Genomic DNA, 26,232 nt, shown 5'->3' on the forward strand with positions numbered 1-26,232 from the left:
AACTGGGTTTGGATGTTTGGGACCATCTCCCTTGTCTCTGGTCCCGATGGAGTGGGTTGGGTACTTTGGGAGGTGCTGGCAGAAGATTGGGTAGGGTTTCTGGTCAGTTCTCTGACCTCTGCCGCACTGTAGTTGTTAGGGTGCCGGCGTTGCATATGGCGAATCATGGTGTTGTTGCCAAAAGAATATTTTTTGGCAGGGTTCCCCCTGGAAAGTACAGTGCCACAGATCAGACAAGTAACCTTTGGCGCATTAACTTTCTTGAGGCCCCTTGGGATTTTAAAAAACTCCCAGACAATGTGCTCCTTTGGCTTGTAGGGGGTAGTATCTTCTGGCAGGTAGCGCCTCTCCTCCTCCTCCTCCTCATCTTCATCTCCACCACTGTGGTGTTGTGGTGGTGGTGGTGGTGGTGGCTGAGACGCTCCTGCTGCTGCTGCTACTGTAGCCATTTCTCAGTACAAATAGGTACAAATAGGTCTGGAAACAGGTCTTCCTCACTCAAAGTACAAAGTGAGAATGAGGAAAAAAGGTGGGGGCTTTCAACATTAGGAAAACAAAACTGTCCTGAACCAATGGAAAGTGTTATTTTCAGGGCACATGACCAGGGCTTTCATCATTCGGAAACCAAAACTGTCCTGAACCAATAAAAAGTGTTAATTTTAGATCACATGACCCGACGCGCTTACGCTATGCGCCCGGGGCGCTTACGTAGCGCGATCGTATGCGCTCGGGTGGTTCCGGGTGCGCTTACGCCATGCGTATCACGCGGACACGGCTACGCGATACGTCACGATGATGTTTTAGTTCGCGGCAATAGCGCTAAAGGGACGCTCACCGGTACGCGCACCGGGACGCGCCGCAAGACTGCTCTTACCGGTGCGCTCACCGGTACGCGCACCGGGAGCGCTCCAGGGCAAAAAAACATATACATATAAAATATAGTATTCCATAAATATACAATATAGGATTCATTATAAAAAATATTATATTTGATAGCGTTAGAAATTTGCTATTAAAAAAACTTTGAAATTCACTGAAAAAACATAGGTTTGAGGCCCTATATATATTTAGGAATTAGCATTTTCAAAACCTATGAAATTCACTGAAAAAACCATAGGTTTCACACCAGTTACAGTTAGGAATTAGCATTTAAAAAACCTATTAAATTCACTGAAAAAACCATAGGTTTCACACCAGTTATAGTTAGCTGGAATTTTACTGACATAAAACCATTGAAATTCCCACTTTATAGATAGTTGGACTCACTATAACTTGCGCGCCTACAATGCACTGCTGATGACGTCACATATTACATCACTCATGACATGGTCAGTGACATCACTCATGACATCACTGATGACACCATCCTTGTGACAGAGTGACAGACCTCCTTTCAGTGTAATGTAGCCCTTGAAACACATATTCAAAAATAGAAACTAACATTTTCAAAAAAATGGAGATAACCATACCAGTTACAACAACCAATTCAGTAATTCCACATCTATATACACATCCACTCATTCAGCAACAGTTCTATATAGTCACTCATACATATACTCACTTATCATATTTAGTGATAAACATATACATCCTGTTACACACTGACAGTCATCCAAAAGTTACTCACACATGCAAATAAACCATTGAACATCCATTTATTTGCATATACAACTATACACACACTAGCACATTACTTCTAAGGAAACTTACACATACTTACTCTCTTAAACAATCACTTATAGAAACAAATACTTATTTAAACAGGAACTCTTTCAATCTCTCACTCTCACATATACTCACTTATATACATCAATACTCACATATACTAGATTAAAACATATGTAGTTACTCATAAAGACACTAGTCATTCACTCACTAACACACACATATACACACTCATCCACCCATACAGTCCTGCACATATGCTGTCTTCAAAACACATAAAAATAGTGAGTCAGTCATTGATGCATCTATGTGCTAAGTAATACCCCCACCAAACCATACAGACACTCATACTGATAATAAAAAAAATCTAATAACCCATACACACACACATGTAGCTACTCACCAACCCATGCAGCCACTTATACACAAAGTGAAACACTGATACATATATTTAAATATTTAAACATTACTCGCTAATATATGTATTCACTAAGATACACTTAATAAGCCAGTTAACCAATCATTTTTTTTAAAAAACATCCATTTAGACACTTATTTAAAAATGTATTCTTCCATCAACCTGTACAAATACATATATAAAACATATTTATTTTTCAGAAAGACACACATTCACTGGATGGTGTCATCAGTGATGTCATGAGTGATGTCACTGACCATGTCATGAGTGATGTAATATGTGACGTCATCAGCAGTGCATTGCAGGCGCGCAAGTTATAGGTTTTTTAAATGCTAATTCCTAACTATAACTGTTGGGAAACCTATGGTTTTTTCAGTGAATATATATATATATCTATATATACATAAAGGTATGGTTCATGAGGAATAACTTTGTTACTTAAATATATTTGTACATATTTTTGTTGCACATAAATAGGTACGGTAAGGTACATTTTTATTTGCATGATTAACAAAAATCCTACAATTACTACATTCTTAAAGACAACACACTAATGTAAAATACAGACCGATAATTTTAAAATTTCTAAAAGTCTAAAATAGTTTTCTTAAAGAAAACATAAACACAATTTATAGACATTACATCAGAACCGTAATCTTTCCAGGAACTAATATAAATAGTGTCAATTAATATTTTTATAATTTATGTGTGATATCATAAAAATAGTCCTACATTTTTTCCTTAATTATTTTAGACTTTCAGATTTCCTGTGGGCAACTCACAAGTATCCAACTTCTTTTTAACAAATATTAAAAATTTTGTAAAATTGGCGTTCATTTTAATATCCATTGACCTAAAACAAACTACCATGGCATGTCTGCAAGTAAGAACACCTCTGTCAATGAAGCAGTTTTTCAAATATCGTTTTCTTTCCACCATCATTACTGCACATATACAAACAATAAGCAAAATACTTTTATCCCATAGGTTGCATAGTCTGTACCTTGTCAGCTTAGATAGTCTCAACCAGGGCACTACATGTTTTAAGCCAGGAAAGTTGGTGAATCGCGCTTTCATAAAAGTGTTTTTGGTTTGAAGAGACCATGGTATTTCTAAATAAGGTTGGACCTTAAGATGTATATTCCTGGACCAACATCCATGCTTGGGATCTCTTAATAAATATTTTTTTGTCTTTTAGAAGGGTCAAAAGTTTAAATGATTTGTTAATTATGTTCTTAAAACGTTGTTCTGTTAAAGACAATTCCCAGATCTCAGCAATTGATAATTCTTCAAGAGCTTTTTGCAGATATTTTTAGGAGGACAATTTTTTATTTTGCTGCATTTCTTTCCACAAAAATGTGCACATTGGGTTATTGATATTAGTTTTGACTTGTCTCCAGGTCTTAACGTACTGAAATATTCTTGCATATTGTTAATTACAAAAGCCAAATTCCAGCCTTAACTGAGCAGGTGATACATTAAGTGGAAGCCGAAACAGTTTAAATGTATTTGTAATAGTGTTATTTAATAATGCAGATTCTAAACCACAGAGTATTTTACTTCCATATGTAAGGCTCGGGAGCAATTTTGCTTTTATTACTTTTATTAATGGGGTGTAAGTTGGGCCTCCCAAGGAGCTATAGAGTAGGCGAAAAGCCCCTTGTGGACTTTTGGCTCTTTTCTTCATCTCCATTTTATGGTATGAAAAAGATCCTTTCTCATCAAACAGTATCCCAAGATAGTTATAACATTGAACTTAGCTCTTCCGTTTCTTGGTACTGACTTCCATTACTTTTGTTTTTGTTTCGTTTATAGTCATTTTGTTCTCAATTGAATACATTGATGCTTTGTTTATTAATCGCTGCAGCCCTATCCATGTTTGACTTAGTAGGACAACGTCATCAGCGAATAATATATTTGATATTTCTTCTCAGCCAGCTTTGGTGAGTCTGCTAACTCATTGTTCATTGCAGGGGTAAAGTCTGATAAAAATAGATTAAATAAGTATGGAGCTAAAACACACCTTGCTTTAGGCCTTGAGTTATTTTAATTTTCATTGAAAGCTTTGAGCCATTCCCTAGCCGGACTCTTGTCCAAGTATCAGTATATAACAATTGTATTGCATTTAAAAGGCTGGAGGTAATGCCATAGCGATCCAGTTTCCACCATAAAATCTGCCTATTCACCCAGTCAAAGGCAGCTTCAAAATCAACAAAACATAAATATAATGGCTGTTTTTTTTGTTCTATATTTTTCCATTACAATTCCCAGTGTTAATACATTTGTTGTTGTACCTTGACCTTGTACAAAACCTGATTGGTTTGGTGGAATTAAATGGTTTTCATTAGCCCAGTCAATTAACTCTTTAAGTAGAACCAATGCAAATAATTTAGCTTCAATATCTTGGAGCGTAGTTAATCTATAATTGGATGGGAGGGACCAGTCCCCACTTTTATATACAGGAGAAATGATAGATCCCTTCCATGACTCAGGAACTGTTCTTGATTGGAGAGCGTGATTAAATACTGGTGTTAGATAGCTCGCCCAATATGATGCTTTCTCTTTATCTAACACAGAGGGAATCCTATTAGGGCCTGGGGCGCCATTGGATCTCTGATTCTTTATTAATTTACATACTTGGTTTTCTGTTATCTCTATAGAATTATTTTTCTTTTCTCCTCTTATTCCATTTGTAGCCCAATCAGTAGAATTTGTAGCTATGTTTGGAGTAGGATTCAGATGCATATCTATAAACAATACCCATTCAGATTCAGTTACTGTTGATGAAGTAGATTTCCTACTAGATCTAATCAGTCTGTTTACTAGAATCCAGAAGTCTCTTGAATTACTCCTTTTGCAAGTATATAGAGCTTTCGCCCACAACAATAGCTTTTCTTCCATTTTGTCCTTCCAAACCATTTTCCTTACTTCTGTATTTATCCTTTTAAGTTTTACTCTATAAATTAAATTAACTGGGAACTTTTGTACCAATCTCAGGATTCTCTTACGTTCTTTTTTTAACTGATGGCTTTCAAACGATATTTTTACCAATATACATGCTGGTTTTTTCCTCCACTTACCTTTATTAGCATATTTTTTAGATTGACTGGTAATTAATTCCTTTGTGAAGAGAGACCATTTTTCGACAGCATTCCAATAATCTCCTTCGAAGTGAAAATCAACGGTTGCCTGCGCAGTGTTTGTAATAGAATCTTTTATGCTATTTGACCAATACATTTTCTTATAATTTACTGTCACTATTTCTCATGGAAGTGTTGTACAGTTTTCAAATCTTAGACCATTTAGATTTAAATGAATTATTTGTTGATCGTGGTCGCTTATATCTGTTCCCTCTATCTGATGAGACAACATTTTATGAAATAGATTCAACAATGCTATGGTATAATCTATTCTTGACCAATGATCCACTGCTTGAAAAATCCATGCATGTAGCAAATCTTTAGGAAATCGCCCATTTAGCACTCTTAGACCTATGGTTTCTAATTCTTTTATAAGAGTCTTGCCGATTTTTTCATTCTTTTGTTCCCTCATACCCATTGTTGATGAAAAACTTGGGATTGACCATAAGTAATTTTGCCGTTGTATTTCAACATCTCTGACGTATGACCATGGCATATTCATGTTATAATCTCTGGTCATAATATTCTCAGGTTGGGTGTCATTGTCCAGTTGTTGCAATATCATAATTATCAAATTAGTCACCATAGTTCTTCGTGATTTAATATTGGGGATGAATATATACGTTGATTACTACAAGAGATTTAATTATATTTTGTTTCTTTTATCATATTTTGACAATTAGATAATCCTTTTGACTTTGGCCGTCCATTTCACTTTCCATTTTTTGATCAGTTGATATAAAAATAGCCAAACCCCCACATGGTCTGCCATAGTTACTTGTTTTCTTAGCTAATGAGTAATAACCCTTATAGGCTTCTAATCTAAAAGGAACTAAAGCCCAAGTCTCTTGTAAGCAAATGATTTGAAAACAGTGCAAGGTAGCTAGCTGGTTGTTCTGAATCTTTGCTTGAACCCCATTTATATTCCAGGAACATAGTCAGACCCTTTCACTCATGACTGTTGACCCCCTTAAAGGAACTTCAGTTAGTAGATGTCATTCCTGCCTGACATTATGGAGAGCTGCTGTTAGCCAACCTAATTTGACGGTGTCAAATAGTAGGTTGTCTTTTTTTTCTTTAATGATCTTAATAGATGCCCGTTGGTCATACCTATGGGGTTTTTTATTATTGAGTATTTCTTATTATTCTTGGTTCTCATTTGGTTATGATTTTGTAATTTTGAAGAAACAAAAGGGCTAGGATAGGAAGGTTGAAGGGGAGTTGTTATTTTTATTCCCAAGTCCTGAAAGAGATTATGTTCTTTCATAATAAGGCTGGCAGCAGTAGATGATGTCCAAGTTACTAATGTCGATTCTCGATTATTGTTCTCGATTGTGAGGAATTCAATTGAATCTATGTTGGTACATTTAATTTTCTTCAATGAGGGAACTGCATTACACAATTTTAATATGTTTCCACGATTCAAGATATCATTATTACCCCTAGATTTATATTCCGGCGTAAAGATTACCTGCTCCACTCCTTCTTTTTGATCTGGGTTATATAATTTAATTTGCTGCAGGCTATTTTCTCCTTGAGCATGCTCAATTAACTTTCCATTATGATTGCTAAAAGTTTTAGACCATGATTGTTGATGTTCATGTAACTGCTTCATTTCTGGTCCCAGGTGCACATAAATATATATAAATATGTGTACACAAAAATCATGTTCATGAAACTTAAGTAGCTGAGTATACCCTAGTCATGTGTTATCAAAACACTTAAAAGTGGTGTTGTTTAAATTTTCCTCAACAAACGTTAGTTGTTTAAAAGTTATACATTCAAATCTGATGAGACCTATAACACTTGCTCTACAATTTATATGTTTTCTCCTATCTGTGGCCAGCCCCCATTACAAAAAAATACCCGCAGGGCCATCGTGAAAAGATTGTGGACCTTGGGTGTCCAGATGCACCATAGCTTGCATTGCTGCAAGTAATGGGCGAACCTGTGTCTCTGGGCCAAGATGGTGTCAGAGGTCAAGCTGGGGAAGTGCTCCCGGCAGCAGAAGTGGGTGTGATGCACCCTGACTCCCCTAACCACCCTCTTATTACTGGTAGCCAATCGCCTGCTCGATGGGGATCTGAAGGCCAAGCAGCAGCAACAAGGGGTAAGTATAATGTCCTCTGTGTGGCCTGTTGTATAAACTAACTTTTGTATTTTTTAGACCAACTACAGATTAGGAATATATGCTGTCACAGCACAACATTGAGGTCACATTTTCAAAAGGTGTTGTCAGTCAGTCAGTCAAAAAGCTTTTATTATCGATTAAAAATCATAAAAAGACATGTTACACATTTACAGACAAGATAAAAATATTTACAGTGTTAAAAAAAAATCTCAATTAGTACTAGGCCATAAATTATTGGGAGAAGAAGGGCGCAAGTAGGGCAGACATCGATGTCACAGTATACAGTAAAATAGGTCTGATAACCCCACACAATATCATAGTATAAAATATCCCCACCGCAATCAGGAAACAGACCCATGGGTAATGGGCAGCGGTTTAATATTTTTTAGAATTGCGCACCTAGAATACCACATGGACAAGAGGAATCTTGATGTTCCAAAGCCGTGGTATCGACTTTTAAAGTTCTATACACCTCCCTATAATCCCTAAAACCCCTGGACTTACAGAATTGGATTATCCACTTAGCTCTCGCCCTATAGTATGAGGGGCAAAAGAGCAGAACGTGCTGATCAGTCTTTTTGGCTCCAGTGCACCCAGGGCAAACACTCGCTGGCAGTGTATCCTTTGATCACTTGTGCATAAGACCCCTAAGGGGCAGTGACCCATGCCTAAACTGGATATAAAGTTTCTTTGCCAGGGGAGGCTGAATATCATCCAGGAATTTCTCAAATTTTGGAAGTGCCTTAAAATCAAGAAAGTTATTGGTCAGCCTACCCATAGAAGAAAACACTAGCAAGGTGGTGTTGGTTTAGGGCCAAACTTAAAGATTTTTTAGATATCCAGGGACAAGCCACCTCAGGGGACGACCACATGTCCCCCATGCCAAGTATTAGGTGGAGGTGCTTGATATATTTCAACCAGGGAATCTTCCCCACACTCCCTCTGGACAGGAGATCCCCCAGGTCCTCTCTGTAGCTCTCTAGCTCCGGAGTGGACGAAAGTCGTCTCCAATATAATAATGGACGATTCGAGACGATTTCCTGTATAGGCACTAAACCTAGATCGAACCTTAGGGGGGTTAGGGGAGTGCTCCGAGGGAGTCTCAAAATGTGTCTAATAAAGCTGTTCTCAGTGAGGGATAGCGAAAGAGCGCTAGCATGCCCCCATAGATCCGCACCATAGATCGCACCCCCTCTCGCCTGAACTTTGTAAATTTCAACAGGATGGTCCCACCAATTTCTGGGAGGTTTCATTAAAAACTTTTAAAATACCACCTGAAGATTGAGCCAGTTTCAGGTTGGCCTTGTCGATGTGAGAGGTCCAGTCCATTCTATCATTTAGGGTAACCACCAGATCATCGAATGTGGTGACTCGGTCCAGGGCCATTCTGTCTAAGTAAGGGTGGGGACAATTTGATTTTTTCAAGTTATGAACTATGTACTTGGTTTTGGAGACGTTAATCTCCAAGTCCCTCATTCTGCAGAAACAGTAGAAAGCTTCCAATGTACGCTGGATACCCCCAAATGATTTAGACAATAAGAGGGTATCATCTGTGAACATTAGGGCAGGTATTTTCCGCCTGGCTAGACAAGGAGAGTCCAAGACCCTAGCACCAAGTAAATGTGCGATCAACCCATTCAAGAAAAGTGAAAAAAGCGTGGGGGCTAAAACACACCCCTGCCTCATGCCCTTCTCCACAGGGAACGAGGCCAACAGCTCCCCACCCCTCCCAAACCTTACCCTAGCATAGTTGCCCTGGTGCATATGTCTAAAAAGCTCACACAAATAGGCCGGGGCACCCATCTATAAAATTATAGCCCAAAGCTTGTCCCTCTGGACCAGGTCAAATGCGGACTGGAGGTCCACAAAGATCAGGCACAAGCTACCCGCCCCTAGGGTGACAGTCCTCCAGTATATAAGCAGGAGCCTAAACAGTTCATCCATCGTAGATACCCCAGCGCGAAATCCTGCCTGTAGGGAGGTTAGGATGTGATGGTCATCCATCCAACACTGCAACCTAGTTAGGAGGACACGTGCGAAGAGTTTCTGAAGTATGTCAATCAAACTGATGGGGCAGTAGTTCGCCGGGTCGAGGGGAGAGGCCTTCTTATAGATGGGGATGATTTCTGCTCCCAGCCATGTCACGGGGATATTCAAACCCTGCATGATAGCATTAAAGAAGACACAAATGTAGGGCGCCCACACCCTTTGCTCGCTCCGGCAGAGATCGCCAGGAATTCTATCTAGTCCCGGTGCTTTCCCTGCAGCCAGACTATTAAGTGCTGCATTGACTTCTAACAGCGTGCAGGGATGAATGACTTGTGCCACACCCTTCAAAAGTACTGTTGCCGATATTCTTGGCAATTCGGGCGCGACAGCAGGGGAATCTAGGGGACCAAGCGAGTATAGTGGCTTAAAATGGGCAAGCCAAATATCTTCGCTAAGGTTGGGCAATATGGCACTTGTCCCTGCCACCGGTCCCCCACGGACCAAGTTCCAAAAGGACCTATAGTCACGGGCGGCGAGCTCCTTGCTCACCTTTTCCCATCTGTCAGCCTCCCACTCAGACCTGGCCTCTGTAATTCATTTTTTATAGGTTTGTCTAGCATTCCTAATCTGTAAAGGTGACCCCAGTTTTACATCCTTTACCAGGGCAATTTTAGCTGCCCTACAATTTTTATTGAACCAGTGTTAATTGTTCTTACGAGCCCCAGTCCTGCCGATCTTGGTGAAATAAAAGTAATCAGCCAATACGTTCAGGAGCTCGTTATGGGTACGCTGTAGAGCTACAAAATAAAAGGGCTCTGAATTGCTATTTGACCAATCACTGGCCACTAGTAAGGCACCTACTACATGATTGTAAATCGCCGCTAACGTATCCGGTGCTAGTGCCACATTCGCCCACCTAACACGTCTACCTCTCGCCATTTGGAGCAAATTCTTGTTGCTTGAGGTCGCCACTACTCCCTGAGTTTTTGGTGCCCTAAATAATTGACCAATTCCAATGTTAGTAAATTGTGGTCACTATCAACCCTAGGAATTACAGAAAACATTTTAGTTTTTGCCCAAAGTTCCACATTGACCAAGATGTAGTCGATTGTTGTACTTTTCCCTGGTCTATTAAAAGTATGGGCACCCGGGATATCGGGAAGAAGTCTTCCGTTACATGCCCTGAGGGAGTTAGTTACAACCAATTTATTGATCGCAAGAGCCAAAAGCGATAGGCGTTTTTCAGGATACATGGAGCATTCAGGGATTAACCAGGTCTCATCCTCTTCTGCGGTTACCGTGGTGTTGTAGGTATATCATATGCAAGTATGTGGAATGTGTATACCTATTGTTGATGCTCATTCATGCCAAAGTGCTTTCCATAGTTTGATGATGTTTTGTGACATGTGACAGATATGCACTTGACGAAGGTGTCTACAACAAAACATATTTAGTAGATCCAGATATATATATACTGTTGTTTATATTGCAACATTTAATTGCATCAATTGAAAAGAGTGTTCATTAAGGAATATTTGTGATGCAAAATTGAGACACATATCTGTGCAATATTTACAAAGTGTGTTACAATGTGTGTGTTTTAATGAGGGTTCTCAATTACATTTTACAATATATACATTTCTTACTAAAATGGATGTTTTCAGATTAGGAAATGTATCCAACATCTACAAGAAACGCATATTTTTGGTATAAATGTAGTCAATATTCCTGCCAACATATTTAATTATAATGGTTACAACACAATATGGCCATGGATCCTTTCTAAGGGGGTCATTAGGATCGCGGACGGACTTGAGTCCGTCCGCGACCCCAGAGCATGAGGGAACGTCCGCATGGGCTGCGGCGTTCCCTCTGTACAGATTAGGATGTGACCGCCAGGGTGGCGGTCACATCCTCTATTTTTAACATTGCTGCGGGTGGAGCTTCAAGCTGCACCCGCAGCAATGTTAAAAATGCATGCACAGCATTTGCGTGCACAAAGCGGCAGGCACCGCGCGGTGCCTGCTGCATTGTGCACGCAAATGCAGGGGGGTACCATAGGTACCCCCCATGTGCACCCCCCACCCCCCACTACACCTAGGGGCCCGCAACGGGCCCCTGCAGTGCAGTTACACATGCTTTTCCACGGCGGAAAAGCCGCCGCGGAAAAGCATGTTCCCAAGCGCATCCTAATCTGGCTGACGGTGTCTAAGAGACACCTTCACCATTTTAGTGCTTTTCCGCCGCGGTTGTAAGCCAGCCGCGGCGGAAAAGCTGCGGACCTAAACCATGACCCACCGGCCATCCTAATGTGGCGGTGGGTCCTGGTGGGTCCGCAGAGGATTTTCCGCATGGCCCGGAGGATGCGGAAAATCCTCCATCATAATGACCCCCTTAGTGTGTAATAAGAATTATAGGAAATGTACTGTGCCCTGGCAAACTATCACATGCACACAACCAGGATATTCACTTTTGGCATACCAATAGCTCATAATCACAACCTGTATGGAAGTTATAAATCATTCTCAGGTATCCACCTGCTTGACTCAGCTGATAGAAAACAAACCATGCAGATACCAAATGAGCATGCATATGCTATGTCTATATGTCTATAGTAGTTATACACATGGCCATATATTTAATGTGACATCTACCTGTACCTTGAAGGCATTATTATTATAATTTTCACATGCATCAGCCTGGATTATGGCCTGCATATAACAGTATTCAGGGGTGATTTGCAGTAATTATTGTACAAAATGTAGGATTGGGCGAAGGGTACAGGTTCTTATATGTTTACATATTAAAAATAACCAAAGATCCAGGGCCATGTAGGCCTCAAATAATGGCTCACATTAAACTGAGGTGTGTTTCATATGAAGTTGTGAAGGATTAATATTAAAATGTAGTCAGAGATTGTACATGTTCATGTGCACAGACTTCACCTTGATTGAGAAAGCGAAATGACTATTTAAAGGAGCATCTTGAGCTATTTTTGCATACATTACTATAACACTGTAGCACTAGTTAGTGGTCATGCTCTCCACAGAATCAAGACACATGATATCTATGGTATATGACCACTTACGGTGTGATGCCAAGTGGATACGTCATTATCCAGCAGAGTGGCATTAGATGAGGTACTGTGTTATCAAATATGCATAAAAGGCGGGCCAATGTATAGTTGGTAGGGGTGTGCATTCTTAGGTTTTAACACTTGAAGTTACTTAATTGCTAGGCAACTTATTGTAAATATTACAACATGTCAGACTCCTATTAATCAGTAACTCATATATTTTAATGGAATTGCATCTATTAATGTTTTAGGCTTACCAGCTGCTGTCTACACATGAAACAATCATTTAGATTGTGAAATGTAGACACTGAGTTGTAGGACATGTTCTTATGGTGAATTGGATATTGATTTTTTAGTATCATTTAAACAGGTCTTCAGTTATTACAGGACAATATGATGGTGGCAACATTATGTAACAATTTCAAGTACATAACTGGTAGTACCTTATGATGTATGAAGTTATATATGTGTTGTGTATAGATACAACACATTAACAAATTCAAACAAATTGTGTTTGGAAATATCTTTAATGGCATTATATACTTAATGTTGGTGAATGTAACCTTTGCACATAATGTATGTGTTGATGCTGATGATGCAGGATCAAATTATACTCTCTGGGTGATTTCACATATTACTTCTACCTTAATTCATAACCTCTCTATCATATGAAAGGTGTTAAGTCACTTATACTGTTTCTACTACATACAGTAGCTAAGCCTCCTTCCAATATGTGAATCATATTAATGTGTAAATCTAATGTTTGCTCAAGACTAGCATATGCTGTCCTAATACACTTCTGCTTTGCACAGCAACTCAAAGGTTGCAACTTATGAAATGGTTTCACAAATGTTTAACGTTATGAACACCAGGTACATGGAAGTTCATAAGATATATATATCATTTACCAGCATCTTCCAGAACAAGCGATATTGGCTATGAAGGTGGAGAACAGATGTCCACTGGGAGTCTGAAGGTGGTACCACCTCAATTTAAAGAGCCAGCGGCACAAAGGGTTAAGGAGCTGGAGAGGAGGGCTCAACCTCATTTGACTCAGAGGCTTTCCCAGCAAGCCATCCACAAAAGGTGGTGGATCCAACACCATTTCATGGACTTACAACATCGTCCACCACCAGCAAAAAGATCATCCTCCCTACTGATGGCCAACACACTACCCATAAAAGGGCTTAGGTATCTTACTCACCATGTACCTCTGCTCCTACTCCTGTCCATCCAGCAGTGAGATCTGAGGATGTGTTGGCGAGACTGTTCTGTTGTGTGCCACCCAGGGGGTTCAAACAACAGTCAACACAGTCACTGCCATTCCAGGATGGCATACATAGTGCAGTGTGTGCTATAAAAAGACGCATGGCACACTAAGACCCCCCTCAGATATCACTGCCTCCCACCAACCAATGCCTGACCCTTCCTCTCAAGATCCTTCCTCTTCTCAACCACATCCTCCTACCACCATAACCCCACTGAACACCTCTGTCTCATCATTAGCCATGAGTTCACACCCACAACCACACACTAAGGAGAACACAAACACACAGGCACACCAATCGTAATATTAATAAGAAACATACACATACAGACTCAGAAATGAGCGCCACAAACTCCAAAACTGCAGATACATCCAAAATACACAAAGGCTCTGATACAATCATCCATCCAGGAATCATTTCTATAATCTGACTCCCTCCCACAATCACCAACACACCCTCAACCACAACCTCCACCTCAACTACCACAACTACCATACTTTCAACTACCTCCTCAACCTCAACCACCACCATTCCCACAGCCACTACCATAACCTCAAACACCACTACACCTTCAACCACCACTACACCCTCAACCACAAAGGCAACTACAAACAGACCCTCAACCAACATCACACCCACAACCACCCCCACATCCACAACCACCACCAGAGCCTCTAACATCACACAACCTCATCTACTCACACCGTCACAAAAATAATCCACACCATAGAAACACGAACCCTCAGACAAGCACACACCATCACCCGTCCAAACCACACCACAGAAACCCATACCTTCAGACAAACACACAACATCAACAAAATAAACCACATCACAGAAACACACACCCTTAGACAAACACACACCATCAACCAAACCAATCATATCACAGCCACTACATCCACAAAACTCAACCACACAACAACACACACATAAACCACCACCACTGCAACTCTATTCACCTTTCCTCCTCCCTCCAAAACCACCTGTACTCCTCTGGAACCCCTGAAGAAAAGCTCCACCACTCCTCCCGAATGGTAAATTGGGATGCCTGGCTTCCATCTGTCTGTTCATAGATGCGCATGTGCCTCTTTGTGAGGAGGTTGTTTGGATGCCATTGCCTTTGAAGGCAAGATTCCAATATGCATTTTCAAGCACACAATATATTTGGTGCCAGATGTACAACCCTTACAATTCGTGAGTCGCAAATGGCATCATTTTGCGACTCGCAATTTGCGACTCGTGAAATGTAATTCATAACAGTGTCTCAAACACTGTTTGCGATTCATAATGGGGTCGCAAATTGCCTGCCTCAGTAATATTCATGAGGCAGGTGCACTTTGTGACCCCATTGCGAATGCCTAGCACTCCCAGGGATAGTGGCCTGCTGAAGTCAGCAGACCACAATGTTTGTGACTGCTTTTTAAATAAATCAGGTTTTTCTTTTTAATGCAGCCGGTTTTCTTTAAAGGAAAACGGGATGCATTTAAAAAAGAAAAATGAAACATTTCTGTTTCATTTTTTAGGAGTAGGCATTGGTCTGTAGGGCCACTGCTTGTTCTTTAAAATATTTGTGCAGCTTCAATAGGTGGTAAACTGTGAGTTTTTTGCAACCGCTATAGCGGCTGCAAAACAATGGTAAATACAGTTGGACTCGCTTTTAGGAAGGGACGCCCTTGGCACGCCTCTTCCTAATAGCGAGTCACAAACCCTTTTTTGCGAGTCAGTAATAAGTTACAGAGTCGCAAAATAGGAGTTATACATAGGGTAGACCGATTTTGCGGCCGCAAACAGCCGATTTCCCTTTTGTGACCACAAAAAACGGTTGTACATCTGGCCCTTTATATCTTATTGTTTTATTAATCATTTTGTTTTATGATGATTATGATTTTATTTCTGGAAAGAAGTATCTCATGATGTAATAAAATGTATTTTTCCTTGCAAACATGTTTACTTTTTTGGTGTACACAGACACATTGTTCAGGATGCATTTGTTTTTAGACCATTAAATGTTGAGTACACACGTAATATGTTTGGAAGTCTAAGTTGACCTTTGGCCGTCTGCTCTTTCTAATAGATTCTTATGTGGCTATACAACATTATTTGGGATCAAATCTGTTTATTTATAGCTTGTTTAGCAGTTGAAAGCATTGTTAAAGCACTGCAACAACAAGCAATGTGCTTGTCAGGCTACAAATTGACATTAGTATATTACTCGCTTATTGTTACCATAATAGGAAATATGTACATTACATATTTCTAAACTTGATTGTACAAAGCCTGTGATGGCATGCAAAAGACCGTTTATTTACCACTACTTCAGTGGTTCCCACAACAAGTGTTGTAAGGACACAAGAAACATCTGATGCACAGGCCCTGCCTGAATTTATTTACAGTTTCCTGCACTTTTAAATATCAATGCCATCTTGCAAACAGTTGTATCAATCAATCAATCAAAACATTTGTACAGTGCGCTATACCGTGAGGGTCTCAAGGCTCTAAGGGTGAGGGTAGGCAGCTACAGGTGGAACAGTCATGACTTGAGGCATCTCTGAAGGTCAGCAGGTCCTGGGTCTTACGTAGATGGCCGGGGAGGGTGCTTCATGTCTTTGCGGCGAGGTGGGAGAAGGATCTACCACCGGTGGTCGTTCGGCACATGCAAGGGCGAGGACAGACGTTTGTTGAGGTATGCTGGTCCGGCATTGTGGAGTGCTTTGTGTGCGTGGGTTAGGAATTTGAAGGTGATCCTCTTGTTGACCGGGAGCCAATGCAGGTCTCGTAGGTGGGTTGTGATGTGGCTGTGGTGGAGGAGTCTGAGGATGAGGATGAGGCGTGCGGAGGTGTTCTGTATGCGCTAGAACCTCCTCTGGAGTGTAGCTGAGGTTGCTGCGTAGAGTGGGTTGCCGTAGAGTACGTTGCTGTAGAGTGCGTTGCTGTAGTCCAGCCTGCTGCTGAGGAGCGCCTAGGTGACCGTTCTCCTGGCTTCTGTGGGGTTCCATCTGTAGATTTTACGGAGCATTTGGAAGGTGTTGAAGCAGGAGGAGGAGACGACATTGACTTGCTAGGACATGGCGAGAATTGAGTCCAGGATGAACCCCAGATTGAGTGCATGGTTAGTGGGTGTCAGGGCAGCTCCCAGCGCAGCCAGCCACCAGGAGTCGTCCCATGCGGTGGAGGTGGAGCCGAGAATGAGGATCTCCGTCTTGTCAGAGTTCAGTTTAAGGCGGCTGGTCTTCATCCATACTGCGATGGCCTTCATATCCACATGGAGGTTGGATTTGGCGATGGCCTGGTCTTTGGTGAGGGAGAGGATAAGCTGATAAGCTGCGTATAGTCGTGTATGAGACAATATTGAGGTGGTGTTGCGGACGATGTTGGCTGAGGGATGATCCTTGGGGTACGCCGCAGGTCATCGTGGTGGATTCGGATGAGGACGGGGAGGCGGACACTTTAGGTTCTGCCGGTCAGGAAGGAGGTGGTCCAGTCCAGGGTTTCACCTCGGATCCCTTTGTCGAGGAGGCGTGTTCGAAGGGTGTTTGTGGCAGACGGTGTCGAAAGCGGCGAGAGGTCCAGGAGGATGAGGGCCGCGGTCTCCCCCCACTTGTCTAGTATGGTCCTGATGTCATCAGTGGCGGCGATGAGGGGGGTCCTGGTCCGGTGGTTGCTGCAGAAGCTGGATTGGGATGAATCCAGGACGTTGCTCTCCACCAGGAAGAGGGTCAGTTGCCTGTTGGCGGTCTTCTCAATGACTTTTGCAAGGAACGGGAGCAGGGAGATGGGTCAGAAGGTCTTGAGGTCCTTTGGGTCCGCTTCGGGTTTTTTGAGAAGGGTGTTGATTTCGGCATGTTTCCAGCCCTCTGGGAAGGTGGAGGTCTCGAAGGAGCTGTTGATGATATTTAGAAGTTGGGGTGCGATGATGGTGCTTGCCTTGTTGAAGATGTGGTGGAGCAGGGGTCGGAAGTTGAAGCGGAGTGGACGGTGTTCATAATTCTGGCGGTTTCTTCGTCGTAGACTCGTTCCAGGACAGCAGAAGGTCGGTGTGTTCGGTGGATGTTGATTCTGGCGTGTCAGCATCTGCCATTTGTGTCTGGGTATCAAAGCTGTTGTAGATGTCTGTGATCTTGCAGTGGAAGAAGGTAGCCAGGGAGTCGCAGAGTTCTTGTGACGGTGGGATTTTGTTAGAGCTGGAGCTGGGGGTGGTGAGTTCTTTCACGATGTTGAAGAGCTCTTTGCTGTTGTGTGCATTGTTGTCTATGCGATCTTTGAAGGAGGTTCTTTTGGCGGATCTGACGAGCTGGTGGTGTCTGCGTCTCGCGTTCATTAGGGCTGCGTGGTCTGGTGTCTGGTCCTTGCGCCATTGCTTCTCGAGTTTTCTGCAGGTAGGCTTGGAGTTCTTGAATTCATTGTTGAACCAGATGGCTCTAGTGTTGGTGTGTCTGTTGGAGGGTTTACTGATTGGAGCGAGGGTGTTGGCGCAGTCGTTGATCCATAGTCTGAAGTTGTGGGCTGATGCGTTGGTCTCGGAGGGCTCGGGAGGAGGGTCTCAGGCGAGTGCGGTGATGAGCTGGTCTTCAGTGACTTTTTTCCGGCTGCCGTGCGGGATGCGTTGCGGTTTGTTGTGTGTGGTGTGTTTCTCGAAGGAGAAATGGATGCAGTGGTGGGCGGTCCAGTGGAATTCGGTGGTGTGGCTGAAGGTGACGTGGTCGCTGGCGGAGAAGATTCGGTCGAGCGTGTGTCCAGCGGAGAGGGTGGGTATCATGATGAGTTGTTTGAGTCCGAGGTTGGTGATCAGAGTTATGAAGTTGTTGTCGTTGGTGTTCTCTAGGTGGAAGTTCAGGTATCCGAGGAGTATGTAGTCTGTGGAGGCAATGGGTGTGTGTGTACAGTTCTTTAATTGAATGATTAATAAAAATCAATACAAAAAGAGCAATTAGTGTAAAAAAAAGCAATCATTATAAAAGGATGTTTAAAATTTAGTAAAACAATGTATATTTTGGGAGCATATACTACATGAAAGCTTCCCTCAGGAAAAAGTCACTTTATACCATAGTTGTCTTATTCTTTAATGCTGTTCGCGCATGGTAAATGAATTTGGCAAAGTTGGCCATGTGCTTCACCGTGTCCAACAAGTATAATTGGAAAACTGCCTCTTTTACCGCCCGTACACCTAGTTGAAAAAAAATAGGCCTTAGATGGATTCTACGGACTGAAAGCAGGGCAGGACAGTATAATAGAATGTGAGATAGAGTTTCACGCTTGTAATGACAGAGGCTACATTCCGTGATCGCTGGGCCAACTTTGACAGAAGGATACAGCTGTTTTAAGGGGAGCACATGCAGTCTTGGAGCCAGAATTCTTTGCAGGGCTTGCCTACCCAACAACTGTACAAGATGTGGTTTATAGCCATTTAAAATGTGAGGAGAGCTTTGAGACTCACTCATGGAAGCCTCTGACCGTCAATGCTTCAATATCCAGTTTTCGTGAGCAAGTTCTTACTTGCTTTTTCGTAACTGATTTGATAGTTGTATATTTTATTATGTTAGGGTCCCAGTTTTCTATTGCTAGATTCAAGTGCTCTTTGGCTAGAGTTAGACTGGCTGACCACGGGTTACTTGACTTTGTGACTATTTTGTTTATTACTTGCTTCATCGAGTTCTCTGGTACTGTAGTCATTAAATAATAATATTTTGCCATGCTTGCCAGTTCTTCCAAGGCTTGCCGGCTGAGATTGAATTCTAAGCGGATTAAAGTGTTCCTTGTGCATGATGGAAGGCAAAATAGCTTTTTATAGGCTGCGCAGTTGATCTTTTCCAGATGTTGTCCCAATTTGCCAGGGAATGCCTGTATGGCATAATTGAGAGAGGGTAATAGTTTTGCTTTCAGAACCCGTTGGATGGCCATGGTGGTTGGGCTTTCCAAGGTGGCGTTAAGTTTGCAGATGGCGTAAGTTACCATTTTGGCTTTCTGCAGGAGCTTGGTTCGATGGACCTGTGGCCGACCAGTTTCGCTGAGCCATACTCCAAGGTAGTTGTATGCTTGTGTACTAGATAACGTAAGTGGACCCAGTCTCCATTTTATTAGCTTCTTTTTCAGGTAGCAGCCAAAAATCAGTATTTTAGATTTTGCTGGGTTTGCAACCAATTTGTTTTTGGCGTTGTAAACTGCTAGTGGTGTTAAACCTTTCTGAAGACCAACTTTAGTGTGGTCCAAAAGGACCAGGTCATCTGCGTACTGGATCAATTGCAGTCTGGTTCCCCCGATCCTAGGCATCACCAGGTTAGCTCCCTGCAGTGCCTTGCCCAAGTCTGCTGTGTATAGATTGAAAAGAAGCAGGGCAAGGGCGCAGCCCAGCTTTAAGCCATGGTCTGTGCCGATTTTTTCCGTGGCTGAATCACATGAAAGTTTGACTCTTACCCACGTCTGAGTGTACAGTGATCTGATGGCTTGTAAAAGTTTCGGGAAGATGTTCCAACCCGCCAATTTGCTCCATAGGATGTTCCAGTCAACGCCATCAAATGCAGCTGTATAATCGATGAAGCAGGCAAAAAGAGGCTGAACGCCCTGAGCCATTGTTTGTTGTATAATATATGAAAGGGCTATGATGTTGTCTATGGTTGAGCTTCTCGGGCGGAACCCTGTTTGGTAGAAGGGAAGCAAGTTCTCCTTGGTGACCCAATGTGCTAATTCCATGAGGAGAGAACTACTCGCATATGCCTTGCCCTCCACATAAGGCAATCATTCGATAGTTCTTAGGATCTGTGCTTGCTCCTTTTTTGTAGATGGGGTGTAACAGGGATCTCCTCCAGGAGTCTGGGACATCCATAAGGAGTCTGCACTCTGCATACAGCTGACCCAGGTTCTCGGTCCAAAAGTTGATATCCTCTCTGAAGAGAGAGCCCAGTAGGCCGTTCGATCCCGGTGCCCCGTTGGGGCGTATTTTTTTCAAGATTGCTCTTAAAGCTTTTCTTTCAGCGGGTGTGATGTTGAGAAGGAGGGCCGTTGAATCGGTTGATTTGTCAGCTAGATGTTCGTCGAGAGATGTTCTTATGCTTGGGTTTTGCTCTAAGTCGTTAGTATAGAGAATGTTTACGTGGGCTACCCAGGTCCTTGCATCAAGTGGATTCTCTCTATTGCAGGACCCATGGCTGAGCTTGTTTATATATTGCCAAAATTCTTGGGTCTTGCTAGGGGCAAGCAGTTGAAAGATTTTCAGCCATTTTTGCTCGGTTGCTTCACGTTTCATCTGCCAAACAACTTTTGCTTGGGCCTTGGCCACCTCCTTTAACTCGTTTTTTGCGGTTATCGATCTGATTGCCCGATAAGCTCCGCGTTTGGAATTAAGAACTTTTGAAGATTTTTTTATTGCTGACTGGAATCCCAGTTTGTGTGTGGAGTTGTCATAAACTCTTTGATTATTATTCCCACGGAGTTGGTAGGCCAAATCATGTGCGAGAACGCCCCATTTCCCAATTCTTCTATGATCCTTACGGCTGATCTGCCTACCTTTCCAGGATGATTTTCATACAGCAAACTTATGGGTCGGAAGCGGTCCCCATTTGATTCTTTTGAGGAGTCTATGTTGTTCATCTCCATTTGTGGTTCCAATATAATGAAGGGTGTGTCTTGATTTCGCACTCAAGGACAGTTCTAGTATGAGAGCGACATGGTCGCTATCAAACCGAGGTTGAACGGTGTAACTTAACATGTGATTTTGTAGGCATTCACTTAGTACAATATAGTCTACTGTTGTCTGATTATTAAAGGTAGGAGGTATCAATACTGTTGGGTTGTTTTTTATGGTAATATAGTGTGTTGTTGCCAATTTGTAGGCTCGCAATAGAGCATTGAATCTTTTAGTGCTCCAATTGTGGTGGCTTTCATCAGTTATGTGCCCTATATCGTGCAAATTGAAGTCGCCCAATATAATTGAGTCCATACCAGCATATCGTACCAGTAGGGCTTCGATCTCTTTTAATAAGTCGATCAGTTTGTCTTTTGAGTTCCGCCCATGATGATTATAATAGATGTTGATGAAGAGAATTGAAGTCGGGCCCTTAATCGTTATGAGGCCTTTCAAAATTCCAGCTAGAAACATGCCTGAAGTGTTCTGTATTATTGCGAAGTTTACTTTTAATGCATGCTTAATATAAGTTGAGATGCCACCTGACGGTCTCCCAAAGATGTTAACCTTTTTTGCAGGTTTGAAATATTCAGCATAGTTCCATAATGGTGTGGAGGAAGTGGCCCATGTTTCCTGTACACAAATTATGTCTGCTCCGACCGTAAGTGCTACTGCGCTAGAGCTTTGCAAGGCTTTATATTCCTGCCACATTCCAAGACACTATGTTGATAACTAGATTATTCGTGTGATTGATATGGGGAACACGGCCAATGTTGGGAGTTGCTTGAGGTAAGTGGTTGCCCAAATCTTGATTGGTGCTAGTGATGCATGAAACAGGCTCTTTACACCTGCTATTGCCCAGGGTATTATTTGTTGTTAGCAGAGGATTATTTGACAAATTGGCAATATTGATATTAGGGAGTGGAATTTAAAGCCTGGGCCAGCCAAGACCAATTTTTGCTGCCCTGACCCATCATTAAGCAGGATCGATTGCCTCCTTCTGTGTATTTAGAAATTTGGATTAAGTTGCTGCTCAGCTGCATTGCTCAGATGGGTGCGTGCTGACGAGGTCAGCGATGGATTCGCTGAACTGTGGTCGTGAGCCCGGGGGTCTGTAGACAAGTGTTCCTCTGAGGGTGGTTTTGTTGTTGACATGGATGTGGAAGTGTAGGTGTTCGGCCATGTTGAGGGCATCTTCGGTGCTGGTTGAGACTCTGATGGTGTCCCTGTGGATGATGGCGATTCCTCCTCCAGGTTTGTTGTTGTTCCAGTCTCTGCGTGTGACCTTGTAGCCGTTGGGGATGGCTATGGCTATGTCCGGTGCTGAGGAGGTGTTCATCCAGGTTTCCATCAGGAAGGGGACGTCCGGGGCGTAGGAGTCGAGCAGGTCCCAAAGTTCAACGGCGTGCTTGTGGATTGAGCGGGTGTTGAGCAGTATGCAGCTGAGATGGTTGTGGCCTGCAGTGTTGGGATGGGCAAGGCGTGCTGGTGTGCGCTGGCTGGAGAAGCTGCAGCTACGGCAGGTGAAGGGTCTATGAGTGATCTTCGGGGAGTCCTTGAAGCAGGTGGTGCTTTGGCTGTCATTGAGTGCGTGGAGGGTGTTTGTGTCATAGCTGCGTTGGGTTCTGTGGGGCTCGCGGGGGCCAGGGGATCTGGCGCTGGGTGCAGTCCAGACGTGGACAGGCTCAGATGGGCTTGCCTTAGGCATGCCTTTGGCGCACCAGCGGCGCGACTGTGCAGCAGTCGGCATTTATAGGGGAGGGGGGAGTGGGGCTGGAAAAGTAGCTGGGAGGCAGGAGCGGGGTGGGAAGTGGCGGGAAACACAACAAGGGGCAAACCAAGAGGAAGACCTGAGAGTAAACGGAAAGGGCACAGATAAAATGATACATGCCCAGGAAAAACAGTACCAGGTACAATACTCAAAACTTACACAGGCAAGAAAAAACAGGCTGAGGGTGTGCTCGAACCCTACCATGGAAGGCTGGCCGGCTGCAAGGCAGCGCTGATTGTCGCGGAGCTGCCGGGAGAATGACATCCTGGGACCAAGGTCTGAGGACTTACGCGTGCTCCACCGCAGCAGTCGGCATTTGTAGGGGAGGGGTGAGGGGCAGGACGAGCAGCTGGGAGGCAGGAGCGGGGCAGGAAGCGGCGGGAAAAAAACAAGAAACCTCTGCAGTTGCCTCTGCCTTTCGGGCCACACTTCTTCCGTGTTCTGAGTTCTTCTGCCTTCCTTTCGCTCACCCTGTGCATCACTTCCTTCTGCGGAGTCTGATTGTCGTCACCCTCACAGCAACTTCCTCCTTCCGATGCAGTATTGGTGCTACTGCTGGTGTGCGACCCTCCTCAGCTTGGCCTGGTGAGCAACCAGCTTCGTTAGCGACCCTCACAGCTTGGCTTATCCCCTCCATTGACTCTGCCACCGGAGCTGGATTTTCATCCGGGAGATTAGCTGTTTCTTCCAAGGGTGCTGAAACTCTACGGGTGTGGGAAACATGCACCCAGTTCGGCAATGCTCCAAACCTCACTGCAGTGTTCTTCACCAGTATCACTTGATAAGGGCCCCTCCAGCGAAAGTCCAAGCTTCTCTTCCTCACTTGCTTTCGTACAAGCACCCAATCTCCTGGACTGAGGTCGTGACTGAGATCACTTGGGGGTGCACCTTGGCTCTCTGGGGTATGCCTTTAGATCTTTGCAGAAGCTACAGCACTGGAATACAGACTGTTTTTTATCCAACATCTATTAGGGCTGGCCTCAAAACTGCGGAGGAGTCCCAACATCTTAGGGTTTGACTGTCCTTGTGGATAAGTGCTCCCAGCTTGTTCCCCGATGCTTTCATGATGCCTCGTCCGCAGCCAGGGAGAAAAATGAAGCGCAAGGCCAGACGACCGCTAGACGGCAAAAGAGGCAAAAGGCAAAAAAGCTTTGCAAATTATTTTGTAATTGGATAGCGTAGATAGAGCCCACATCACTAAAACACAGCAGGTATGCTGAAATAACTGGATAGGCAAGGTGGAAAATTAACTGTGCTCACCCTTCAGAGAGGACAGAGTACCAAAAATAAAATAAAGCAATATAAATAATACTGTAGTAAGCCATTACATTTGTGTGGACATTTGTTATTACATTTTCTGATTAGATAGTATATTATGAAAATTTTAGGTGCATATGACATACATGTAAACGTGTGTCTTGCAGATGTTGGAGCTACTTTGCTTTAAAGTATTAATTTGCTAGAATTTAAACCTTGTAATCTACATTTGATAGTTTGTATGCACTTCCGTCATGATGACGGACGATGAAATCAGATCACAATTTGCTGGACATCTTATGTGTATAAAATGTATCTGTCTATATGTTACTTTATATGTTCACTGAGCATATAAAAAGACTTACGGGCGTCTTCTTCGGGACCCTCAAGTCCCTAGGCAGATTCTTTCCTTTGCTCCCCCAACCAGCCAAGGAGATGGTAACCCGGGGACTCATCCTGTCTCGATTGGATTATGCAGATGCGCTCTTCCTCGGCATTCCGGCACATCTGACTAACAAGCTACAACTTATCCAGAATGCTGCAGCAAGACTTCTTCTCGGCATATCTAAACGAACCAGCATAAGATCACAAATGTGCTCGCTCCACTGGCTGCCGGTGACCCAGAGGGTACAGTTCAAGACCCTTGTCCTAACACATCGAGCCTTACATGACTTTGGCCCCCCTTACATCAAGAAGAGAGTGGCTTTTTACATCCGTGTAAATGTAAAGGTTAAGATTTGTCGTACAATTAACAGTATGTAAGTAAGTGAATTTTATTGCTTAGTTAATTAAAACCATAACAAAATTTCAAGTAAAACATCGGGTAAAATGACAATAAAAGAAAGCTTCCAAATGTTCTTTTATTTTTTTAAAGCTAGCACTTTTTGATTGCTTGATAAATGGTATTAGTTTACGCATGTCATAGTCAAAGTTCCTTGTTCCGCTCGCGGAATTTGTGGATTTTCCGCAATTTCGCGATCCGCGAATCTCGCGAATTCGGGGTAAAATCCGTCAATCAGCAGGGACGAATTTACAGCCAAGCACTTACAGGGTTACAGCAGCAGGTGCAAATGTTGAAGCTAATTTTTTGTAACCTTTTACAAAATGGTTACAAAGAAATTAACTTCAACTTGGGCACCTGCTGCTGTAAGCCTGTAAGTGCTTCCTAGCGCCTCGTTGTCTACTTGCAACTATTCTCTGACCCTGCTCTGACCCTTGAAGCAGGGTCAGAGAATAGTTACAAGTAGGCAATGAGGCGCCTGTAACGAAAATTAAACCTCAACAGGAAGCACTGACAGATATAAAAACAAGCATTTGCAATGGAATAGGTCTCGCATTAGGGAAGTTTGAGCTATTGGTCTTGTAAATGACAATTGTTTTTATTTATGTGTTGGTTTTGAAAATAGCTAAATTAATAGCTTTGTCATTTACAATGCCAATAGTTATAACTTTCGCAAATGTGACACCTATAGCATTTGTAATGCAACATGTTTTGTATTTACGTGACTTAGCTGTATTGATATTATAAATTACAATGGCTTTTAATTTTTTTAAATAATTAATACTTGAAATAATAGTGATTTTAATTTATAATGGCAATAGCTTAAACTTTTGTAAATAACTTTTGTGAAGATTATGTTCAGTGTATTTTCTTGTGACGAAAAATCCAAGAACAGAAGTGAAATATTAACATCTTTTTGTGACATTTGTAATAAAGTTTGAAACATTGAGAGAACATATTTGAACCAGTTGTTGTTGAATGGTTGTGCAGATTGATACTGAGGTGGCGCTGAGTGCTGCAGTGGTGGTGCTGAGTGGTGCTCTGGTGATGCTGAGTGGTGCTGTGGTGGTGCTGAGTGATACTGGGATGATGCTGAGTGATGCTGGGGTGGTGCT

This window comes from Lissotriton vulgaris, chromosome 4_1 (assembly GCF_964263255.1).
Source record: "Lissotriton vulgaris chromosome 4_1, aLisVul1.2, whole genome shotgun sequence".
NCBI lineage: Eukaryota > Metazoa > Chordata > Amphibia > Caudata > Salamandridae > Lissotriton > Lissotriton vulgaris.